Source organism: Sinocyclocheilus rhinocerous, unplaced genomic scaffold (assembly GCF_001515625.1).
Source record: "Sinocyclocheilus rhinocerous isolate Xijiao unplaced genomic scaffold, SAMN03320098_v1.1 scaffold97, whole genome shotgun sequence".
NCBI classification, from domain to species: domain Eukaryota; kingdom Metazoa; phylum Chordata; class Actinopteri; order Cypriniformes; family Cyprinidae; genus Sinocyclocheilus; species Sinocyclocheilus rhinocerous.
This window is the reverse complement of record NW_015666183.1, coordinates 25,328-37,349: the sequence shown is the minus strand read 5'-3', so window position 1 is coordinate 37,349 and position 12,022 is coordinate 25,328.

Genomic DNA, 12,022 nt, shown 5'->3' with positions numbered 1-12,022 from the left:
GTCTCATTGCTGCTGTTGTCTTGTCTCCTCTCCTCTCCTCTGTTCTCCTAATGTCTGTTTTCATCTCCTCTCCTCATTTATCCGTTCTCTTTCATCTCCTCTCTTCTACTTTTGTCTTTTCTCATCTCTCCATTTCTCTAATCTAATCTCATTTCATCTAATCTCATCTCATTTTGTGCTCTGTTTTCATCTCATCTCCTCTGTTGTTGTCTTGTCTCATCTTCTGTTTTACTCATGTCTCCTTTCATCTCCTCTCCTCTCTTTTCTCTACTTTCATATCCTCTCCTCTATTTTTATTTTTCTCATCTCATCTCCTCTCCTTTTCTCTCGTCTCATTTCATCTCATCCCCTTTCTTCTCGTCTTGTCTCATCTACCATTTTTGTGCTGTTTTCTCATCTTGCCTCCTCTCCTCTGTTGTTGTCTTGTCTCATATCCTCTCATCTGTTCTGCTCTTGTCTCCTCATGTCTCCTCTGCCATTTTATCTAATCTCTTCTCTTTTCTTATTTGCTATGCTCTCTTCTCAACACTCTGGTCTATACATTTATGTTTTCTCATCTTTTTCTCCTCTCTATCTCTATTTTGTGCTTTGTTCTCATCTTCTCTCTTCTGTTCTCCTCATGTCTCTTTTCATCCTTTTTTATTTTTTCTTGTCTCATGTCCTGTCTCTTCTCATCACATCTCACCTCCTCATTTCATTTTCTCTTTTCCTTTCATCTCCTCTCTTCTTCTCCATCTTTCCTCATCTCTTATAGCTATTCTTCTCTCTTGTCTCATCTCACCTGCTCCACTCTTGTCTCATTTTATCTCAACTACTTTTTCTGTCCACTCTAAGCCGTGTTTAACATGTTATGTATTAATGATGACCTCGGGTTGGGCTCGGCTCATCGCTTTGTTAATTGTGCTGCTCCTGTGGGACATTTAACTAAATCACTTTGCAAATAACAGTACAGCTGCCCATAAAAACAGCGGCTCTGAAGAGCACAAAAAGAAAACACAGGTTTCAAAACAGCACGTATCTCATCCGCCGTGACACAGGATGCTTTTTTACAAACCGTCACGAGATTCCGTAAGGCCGTCAAAACCAAGAAAGCGTGTTTTGACGGACACGGCACATCCCATTTGTGTCCGTTTTACAGTCCCTATAAACCTTGGCGACAAGGGAAGTGAGAAACAATACAACGTCTCTTCGCTCCAAAGCATCCGTGCGAAAATGGCAGCTGGGGAGTGAATCTTCTGAAGGAAATGGTTTATGAAGTACTAAATCTCGATGTGGAGATGGATGGAGTATTTCTAGCCCTTGTCCCTGCATGCTGATAGGACAGTCCTGTCCCTTCAGGTTAACGCTGAGATAAAATGAAGACCTAGGTGAAAGATGACACATTTACTGAGAGGAACGTCGGTTGGAAGGGAAAGAGGAATTACCCATTATTCTTTGCAAATGTATTTAGAGAAGTATCTTTTACAGAAGTAACAATATGAATTTTGGATGATGGATACTGAGTCTAGTCAATGCTAATCGCTCAAAAGCTCGATGAAATGAGTGACGAGAAAGAACAGTAGATGTGTAGACATGTCGCGGTTGGGGAGGGGAGCATGTCTCAGTTTGATTTACGATGCTGTCGTTCGGTATCCTCTCAGGTACCTGTTGTCTTGCTTTCATTTCTAGCCCTTGTCCCTGCATGCTGATAGGACAGTCCTGTCCCTTCAGGTTAACGCTGAGATAAAATGAAGACCTAGGTGAAAGATGACACATTTACTGAGAGGAACGTCGGTTGGAAGGGAAAGAGGAATTACCCCTTATTCTTTGCAAATGTATTTAGAGAAGTATCTTTTACAGAAGTAACAATATGAATTTTGGATGATGGATACTGAGTCTAGTCAATGCTAATCGCTCAAAAGCTCGACGAAATGAGTGACGAGAAAGAACAGTAGATGTGTAGACATGTCGCGGTTGGGGAGGGGAGCATGTCTCGGTTTGATTTACGATGCTGTCGTTCGGTATCCTCTCAGGTACCTGTTGTCTTGCTTTCATAAAGCCACCAACACAAACGCATTCACTCTTTAGCCTTCCAGCTCCATTCATCAGCGCAGAAGGTCCCTGTTTGGCTCTTTTCATCTCAGGCCCTTCGCAAACGCTCTTCTTTACACGGCCAAATCAAAGCGGTCAGAGATCGGCCCTTGTGATAACCTCCAGCCTCTTTGTGCTCTAAGGTTAGTCCCGCTATGCATCCGGCTGCCACACGCAGTCACAGCGAACAGATATCTTACTCTGAGCTGAATGGACCCGGGGTTTCTAAAGAGTCAATGATACATCCCTGTGATAGTGGGGTCTATGTGTCGGTGGCCTTTAGCTGAGAGAGATGGAGAGATAGATGTGCTGCTCTCCACTTCTCCATTCTCAGGACTGTACAAAGAGCCCAGAGCTTTGGATCCGAGCGCTTTTAGGGTCTGGCATTAGAAAATCGCACATAATGGACCGCTGTGGTAGATGTGAACTATGATGTCGCTTCCTATCTCTCCAAGGCCGGTGTGATATCAGACATCTAATGATGACAGAATAATGAATTATACTATTGATAGAATTTTAAAGTGTGTAAAACACATTTTTGTGTTATCCAAAAAACTGATTATTTAGTATGGATACAATCTGATTTAATTGAAAAAACAAAACACACAATAATTTGTCTTCTTGTCTTGGAAAATAACTGAAATAAAATAGGTTTAAGAAACAAATTACTATAACTGAAATAAATTAAAGCTACAGGTACATATAGAAATATAAACAACAGAATAATGCAAATGACAAAAGCACATAACAAATTACTAGAATTGAAATAAATGAAATGAAAATATAACATAAAAGCTTATTCAAAATATGAGTAAACAGTATATAAATAATACAGTTTTTCTCAATTGCGTTGGCTCAATTCTTGAATGAAATTTTTTTTCCTGAAACAATAAGTTCAGATCTCTGAACAATTAGCTTCTTGTTCACATCAGATTGGAATTTCTTATTGATTTGAGCAAATTGCAAATGCTTTGGCACATGTGTGCAAACAGTAAGTACAATTGTCTGCAGTTTGCACAACAACTAATTGCATATGGCTTGTTGATCAAAACTGATGAGCCGATTCTCACTTAAACTGTCAAACTCTTCACAACTTCTCAATAATTTTTCATCGTGTAAGCCATCACATTCAAAACGATCCATTCAATTATGAAAATTTGGTATACACGCATGTATATTCCATAAATATCTGACATTGACATTGTTTGTAATGTCTGCTAAATTGGCAAATGACCTCTAATTGCAATACAATTTGAATCAACCATTCAACCATTTAACCAATCAAGTTTGGGAGCATATATATGTAGATTGCCCACAGCACAATCACTACCTGTCTGGGATAATGTCAGCTTCCATGCTGCACATGAAAGGATAACAGTGGAGTTCCTTCCACCATACTCTCCATTCCTAAATCCAATAGAAGAGTTTTTTTCAGCATGGAGGTGGAAAGTATATGATCATAGACCACAAGATCAGATGTCTCTGTTGGATGCCATGAATGCTGCATGTGAGGACATCACAGCTGATCATTGCAGGGGATGGGTGCGGCATTCAAGGAGATTTTTTCCCCGGTGCATGGCAATGGAAAACATCAGATGTGATGTTGATGAAAATCTTTGGCCTGACCAACAAGAGCGACAGGATGTCCACCAAGAATAATTTTTGAAGTATTCAAAATAAGTATTTTTGTGTATTTGTGGTAACATAAGAAATATGAAATGTACAGTAATTGGACAAGCAAGATTTCACTTTACATGTAATACATTCGTACAAAAATAAATGTACTGTATAAATACAAATGTTCATATACTTTTTTCTATGTATTATTGACTCTTCTCAACAAATATCAGATTTTTTATAAAACCTTCATTTCCATGGTTGACTGTCATGGTGAAAAAACAACTAAACATTTTGACCAGTGTGGCTCACACGATGACAAAAATACTTTATATTTTGGTGGCCTTGGCCAAATTACTGACACGATAACTAGGTTTTGAAGCATGAATGAAATGTTTTGGGTGAGTAACTACATTTTGCAGACATGCAATAAAGTTCTGAAGTTCCAGCAAACAGTTGTGACATTTGCACTCACAGTTTAGAGAATGTTAAGACCGTTTCGAAAAATGTGCCAAAGCAATTGAGAAAAACTGTAATAAAAAAAAACACTGGAATTTAGGTAAGAAACAGCATGCAAACTGCAATTTAAATCGATATGCAAGAAATCAGAAATAAAAAGTAAAATTAAAAAACTAAAATTCAGTTAATTAAAAACTTTTTGAAAGGTTTTGAACTTTGACGCTTTGAAGTTTGAAGGTTCATAGGTCACATGGACAAAGATATATAGATAGACAGACAGACAGATAGACAGACAGACAGACAGAGAGATGGATAGATAGATAGATAGATAGATAGACAGACAGACAGACAGAGAGATAGATAGATAGACAGACAGACAAGAGAGATAGACAGACAGACAGACAGACAGACAGATAGATAGATAGATAGATAGATAGATAGATCTGATATAAATGTCCTATTCGCGTAAGGCTGTGATATGTACATTGAGAGGCTTTGCAAGGATTTTATGAAGCTTTAATACTGACTTTTCGTCCCCAGAATTGATCCAAGCTTGTCCTGGTGGGTGAACAGCTCCTCTAGGTGGATGAGCCGAACTGCCCAATCTCTCCTGGCACTTTGTGATTTATGACCTTTTTGGTGACAAATCGCCTCGGTTAGACCGCATCGGAATAGCAGTGTGTAGAGTCAGCCTACCTTAAATCAATGGCCCATTGTTCCTCCTCCGTGGACTCTCTGCGGCTGACGAACAGGGACAAAGCCACCCAGATCTGCTGGAGAACAGCATTGCTTTTAGAGAGCTCAGAAAATGGTGAACTTCACATGTGCACTGCTGAGACAAAACAACTGAATTAAAAATCAGACATGTTCATTTTCATCATGATTCATTCAGCTGTTCTTGATGGTTTGTCAAGCCTTCATTATAAAAGTATGAAAGTTTAGACTAGAGCAAGGGTATTGTTGAAAATTGAAATGTTATATAAATTTGCCCAATTAATATCAGTAGGGGCCGTCGCCAAAGCAACCAACCACAGTTTGCTTTCTGTGATTTTTAAGGGCAGATACATCTAAAATCAATGACACCACAACAATAAACCAGCATGCAGAAAAGTGTGTGTGTGTGTGGCTGGGATCAAAGTCAGTCATTAAAGGAATAGCTCACTCAAAAATTTAATTTTTTTGTTGGAAATTTACTCACCCATACAACATCCAAGATATAGATGAGTTTGTTTGTTCATCGAAACAGATTTGGAGAAATTTAGTATCACATCACGTGCTCACCAATGGCTCCTCTGCAGTGAATGGGTGCCGTCAGAATGAGAGTCCAAACAGCTGATAAAAACATCACAATAATCCACAAGTAATCCACATGACTCCAGGCCATCAGTTAATGTCTTGTGAAGTGTTTGTAAGAAACAAATCCATCATCAGAGCTGGGTAGATTACTTACAAATCGTAGTCTACTAGTGATTACAGATTACATGATGAAAACTGTAGTTAGTAATCTAATCTAGGTTGTAATTTTAGGTAATATATTCTGACTAATTTTTTGATTACTTTTTTAAATCTGACTTAAACTTACCATTAAACATACCATATTGATATAAAAAAGCAAAGAGAAAGAAAATATATTCAATTTTTTTTATATCAACGTCATACAAAGGGGTTTGGCTGACAAAAACATTTGGGAATCCCTGCATTATAAACAAACATTAATAAACATAAAAAACAGCAATGACAGTACACACCCAAAGTCTTTCAGGTTTTAAATATTTTTGCCCAGACTTCCAGAATCAATGTTAATGCTATTTTCATCAAAATTCAGAAGCATGGTTAGCAAATTTATTTATATGGCATTTACATGACCATTCTATACTGTGAATATAGTCTAATGGTATGACACAGAACATTTTTAAATAGAACAACGAAAAATTAGACAGAATCAATAAATTATGAATCCTTTACTGCCATTGTGTGAATAATATGTAATCATGTAATCCATAAAAAGTAACTGCAATCTGATAATGAGCATTATAAAATGATAATGCTTGATTTTTGGAATCTGATTTCATAATCTATATTACATCAGTTACTATACCCAGCAAGGCATTTGAACTATAAACCATCATGTCTGGCCAAAATACGAGTCAATGATTCATTATAACTTTTCTACCAGTGAAAAAGTCCCTCTCCTGTTGTCTCCCTCACATTGAAATCCAACATATTTGTTTTGAATGATTTTGGACTGAAATAATTGTCTCCTGATTCAGATGGCATCAACTTTTTCACTGGAGAAAGTAATATTATGGATAGAGGAATGTTGGTAACCAAACAGTTCCATAAGGAATGGAAGTCGATGGGACCTTGCATTTATCGGTGGACTTTCCCTTGAAGATCTGTCCATCCCTCTGATCGGCTTTAGATTCAGACTCATGAAAAATGTGCCATAATGACATCACATCAGTCATCAGGACTGACCGTACAATAAACTCGGATGACTAACTTTGTTTTCCTGCTCCTAGAGGTCACAGTGTCCTCAATCTATGTCCAGCTGGATGCACTGAGAGCTATTCTATGTTATTTTTTTTTTATTATGTGTCCATGTCACATACAATATTTCTCTCAGGCCAATGAATCGGCCTTTCATTTGTCCAATGCTGTATGTTGATGTTGCATATTTTTCTCTTGGTAATACTGGAGAATTGTAGAGTACAGTTTGATTATTTGAAGATGCCATTTGTCTGTTGTTATACTGACAGAGAGTTTGTGAGAAAGTAATGAGGGCTGACAAGCTACACTGGCCATCCACCAAATAAAGGTCACGTCTGGTAGGCTGTTGGGTTATTGATCATGAATAATTGATGGCTTATTGTTACTTGTGTTCCACCTGTTCACATGTATCATAATGTCTGAGGCAGGATGTGAGGTTTTATATCTGAATCTGTACTGACATTACGAAATAAGGATTTAAAATGATTTTTTTTTTAAGAAGAAGAAGAAAGTGGTGTTCTGAAGAGTGGAGCTTTGTACTACAAAATGTACTGCTAACCAACATTACAATACAGGGCTTTCATATAATAATAAAAACTGAACTTACCATGAACCATGTCTAATATACAAACTGTGCAAACGGAGCACAATTCTCACAAACACAAAAGACCATCAAAGTAACACAATATTGAAAAACTGCAATAAATGTTAATAAAATATGTAAAATGTAACAAAAAACAACCTAAAGAGCATAAATGTTAAAGGAAGCATAAGTATTAAAAATTAAAAGGAAGCATAAGTATTTAAATAAAATGAAATGTGATGTGATACAGAGGGACTTCTGGCAATGGTTTGGACAGTAAATTATAAGGGGGATTTTTTCCCCATTTCTCAGTAAAAGATTACTGAAAATGATTATTATTTTTTTTTTGAAGTAGTCCAATAGGTTAGAAAAATAGCACAAAGGTTTGGTATTTTTAAGCAAAATTTTGAGTGTTTTTGAAATAAAGTGTATTTGTTCAAAATGTTGTATTATTGTGAAATATAATTTAAAAGAACCATTACTTAAAGGGGTCATATGATGCTGCTAAAAAGAACATTATTTTGTGTATTTGGTGTAATGAAATGTGTTTATGCGGTCACACCCAAAGTCTTTCAGGTTTTAAATATTTTTGCCCAGACTTCCAGAATCAATGTTAATGCTATTTTCATCAAAATTCAGAAGCATGGTTAGCAAATTTATTTATATGGCATTTACATGACCATTCTATACTGTGAATATAGTCTAATGGTATGACACAGAACATTTTTAAATAGAACAACGAAAAATTAGACAGAATCAATAAATTATGAATCCTTTACTGCCATTGTGTGAATAATATGTAATCATGTAATCCATAAAAAGTAACTGCAATCTGATAATGAGCATTATAAAATGATAATGCTTGATTTTTGGAATCTGATTTCATAATCTATATTACATCAGTTACTATACCCAGCAAGGCATTTGAACTATAAACCATCATGTCTGGCCAAAATACGAGTCAATGATTCATTATAACTTTTCTACCAGTGAAAAAGTCCCTCTCCTGTTGTCTCCCTCACATTGAAATCCAACATATTTGTTTTGAATGATTTTGGACTGAAATAATTGTCTCCTGATTCAGATGGCATCAACTTTTTCACTGGAGAAAGTAATATTATGGATAGAGGAATGTTGGTAACCAAACAGTTCCATAAGGAATGGAAGTCGATGGGACCTTGCATTTATCGGTGGACTTTCCCTTGAAGGTCTGTCCATCCCTCTGATCGGCTTTAGATTCAGACTCATGAAAAATGTGCCATAATGACATCACATCAGTCATCAGGACTGACCGTACAATAAACTCGGATGACTAACTTTGTTTTCCTGCTCCTAAAGGTCACAGTTTCCTCAATCTATGTCCAGCTGGATGCACTGAGAGCTATTCTATGTTATTTTTTTTTTATTATGTGTCCATGTCACATACAATATTTCTCTCAGGCCAATGAATCGGCCTTTCATTTGTCCAATGCTGTATGTTGATGTTGCATATTTTTCTCTTGGTAATACTGGAGAATTGTAGAGTACAGTTTGATTATTTGAAGATGCCATTTGTCTGTTGTTATACTGACAGAGAGTTTGTGAGAAAGTAATGAGGGCTGACAAGCTACACTGGCCATCCACCAAATAAAGGTCACGTCTGGTAGGCTGTTGGGTTATTGATCATGAATAATTGATGGCTTATTGTTACTTGTGTTCCACCTGTTCACATGTATCATAATGTCTGAGGCAGGATGTGAGGTTTTATATCTGAATCTGTACTGACATTACGAAATAAGGATTTAAAATGATTTTTTTTTTAAGAAGAAGAAGAAAGTGGTGTTCTGAAGAGTGGAGCTTTGTACTACAAAATGTACTGCTAACCAACATTACAATACAGGGCTTTCATATAATAATAAAAACTGAACTTACCATGAACCATGTCTAATATACAAACTGTGCAAACGGAGCACAATTCTCACAAACACAAAAGACCATCAAAGTAACACAATATTGAAAAACTGCAATAAATGTTAATAAAATATGTAAAATGTAACAAAAAACAACCTAAAGAGCATAAATGTTAAAGGAAGCATAAGTATTAAAAATTAAAAGGAAGCATAAGTATTTAAATAAAATGAAATGTGATGTGATACAGAGGGACTTCTGGCAATGGTTTGGACAGTAAATTATAAGGGGGATTTTTTCCCCATTTCTCAGTAAAAGATTACTGAAAATGATTATTATTTTTTTTTTGAAGTAGTCCAATAGGTTAGAAAAATAGCACAAAGGTTTGGTATTTTTAAGCAAAATTTTGAGTGTTTTTGAAATAAAGTGTATTTGTTCAAAATGTTGTATTATTGTGAAATATAATTTAAAAGAACCATTACTTAAAAGAACTGTTTTCTATTTGAACGAAAGTGCAAAAGAACAGAATTTATTTGAAGTAGAAATTTTTTGCAACATTATTAACGTCTTTGTCACTTTTGATCTATTTCATACATCCTGCTGAATTAAAGTATTTATTTCTTTTTCTAAAATTCCTTAGATTGGTACTGCATGCTTGACTTAGCAACCACCGCTAATTGATCTAACTGATTGGTCCCGTGTGAATGCTCTGGCTTCCTCTGAAAAAAAAGCTGAAATGCCTTAAATTTAAGAGTCCGATTTTAAAGATTTCCTGAACCGAGTGTCTATTCTGATCAGCGGTTACAGCCACACAGCTGACAGAATGAAGCGCTAATGGCAGGCCTGAGAACTCTCTTTTATGTCTTAATAAACCTCCCTCGCTCTCTTTCTCTCTTTTTCTCCCGCCACCAATGAGGGACAATGCTTTTTCTCGGTCTGAGATAGGGGGCTGCCCACAGAGAATTAGCTTCCTGTCAGTGGGTCTGTCTCTTAATGAGTGGGACTTCACATAACCTTCAAACTGGGCCGTGGAGCCGCCCAATGCCTGACAGCTCGGCCCATCTCCCCTTGCACCAATAAATGTCAAGCGCTGATCTCTCTCTCCATCTCTCCCATCGCCTTGCTCGGTCTTAACGGGGGTCCCATAAATCTAACTGGCCCTTTTCTCCCAGGTCTGAGTCGAGGCCTGAAAAATGACAGTTCCTCGGCGCTCATTTTTATTCTTTATTTCATCTCTTCCTGTCTATCCTCCCGACCTGTACTTAAAGCACTGATACAACATCCGTTTGCCTATATAGGGCTCGGGGTGCAAAGAGAGTGACTTCATAACTCACCTTAGATTAACAGAGAGAACGACCGCGCGAGAAAGAGAGGGAGAAGTAAAGAAATTTAATGGGTTATGGGGTTATTTGAAGGGCACCGCAGCGGCTTTGTCATTCTCAATGTGATCTTTGGCATCAATTTCTTATTATATAATGCATCACTTCAATCAGGAGCAGGGGTTTGTTTGTGGTCGAGGGTTTTTACAAAGCACTGTAAAGGATTATGGTTCGCTCTGTGTCTCTTCATTACAGACCAGGGGAGAGTGAAAGCGAGCGTCAGTGTGTCCCGGGGCAGAGCGCTATAAAGGGCGCAGGGCCTTACAGGCTCATCTGTGCATGTGTTTTGTACACATATGAAGACATACATCACTGCCACTATGTTAAATTGTAAAATTACTTTTTGTGACAGCAGAATTCATGTTTATAGCTGTTAAGATTGCTTTGGAAAATAAAAAATATAAAAAATGTAGTCTGTTTGTGTCTTATTTTATCCTGTTAACTTAAAATGCATGTGTAGTGTTAAAAGAAACAAAGCTGTAATTTGAAATAGATAATTATTTATGTAATTATTTGTGCATATATATATATATATATACAGTATATACAGACAGACAGACAGTGCTGTCAAAATAGTGCTGTCAAATATGTCTATTTTCTGTGTATATTTATTATGTATATATAAATACACACACATCGCGATTAATCGTTGGACAGCACTAATTGTCACGAATCTGGTCCGTGGCCTTCCGGCTGATTGCCACCAGAGGTCGCTCTCCCATTACATTGACTCTCACACCACACAGACTGTTACACATCACCCTGGAATGCATTTCCCATCATCCAGTGCACTGATTACACACACACAACTGCATCCAATGAGACACGCTTTATAAGCCATGGACTTCCTCTCTCACTGCCGAGTATTGTTTAGCGTATATCATAAGATTATGTGGATCTCTTCTAGCCATAGCTACATTACGGAGCCATTCCTAGTTTCCGTTTCTAGTTCTAGTCTAAATCTAGTCATTTCGTGTTGCCTTGTTGTCTGATCTTCTGCCTGTGTATCTTGGATGATTCAACCCGCTTGTGAAATGGCGGCCGCACCGGAGCGCCCTTACATAATGGTGGTGACAGCAGAGCCCATTCACAAAATGGTGGCCACAACAACGCTCCGTCATGTCACAGCTGCCATCCATGAGTCAAGTCAAGTCACAGCTGATCGTCATGAGTCAAGTCAAGTCACAGCTGATCGTCACGAGTCAAGTCACGTCTCAGCTGTTCGTCCAGAGTCACGTCACATCACAGCTGTTCGTCCAGAGTCACATCACATCACAGCTGATCTTCCAGAGTCTCGTCACGTCACAGCTGATCGTCTAGAGTCTCGTCACGTCACAGCTGATCGTCCAGAGTCTCGTCACTTCCCGTTTGTTGCACTAAGATCTTCGAGGTAAGGTCTTCAGCATCCCAGACTGGCATCCAGCGTGGAGGATCCACCGCTGGTGTCAGCAGTCGCAGCTGGTATCCCCAAATCCATTCACTCTAGCCCTCCTGTTCCTGATCTGATTCCCCTGTCTGTAGCGCTTCCCATAATGGG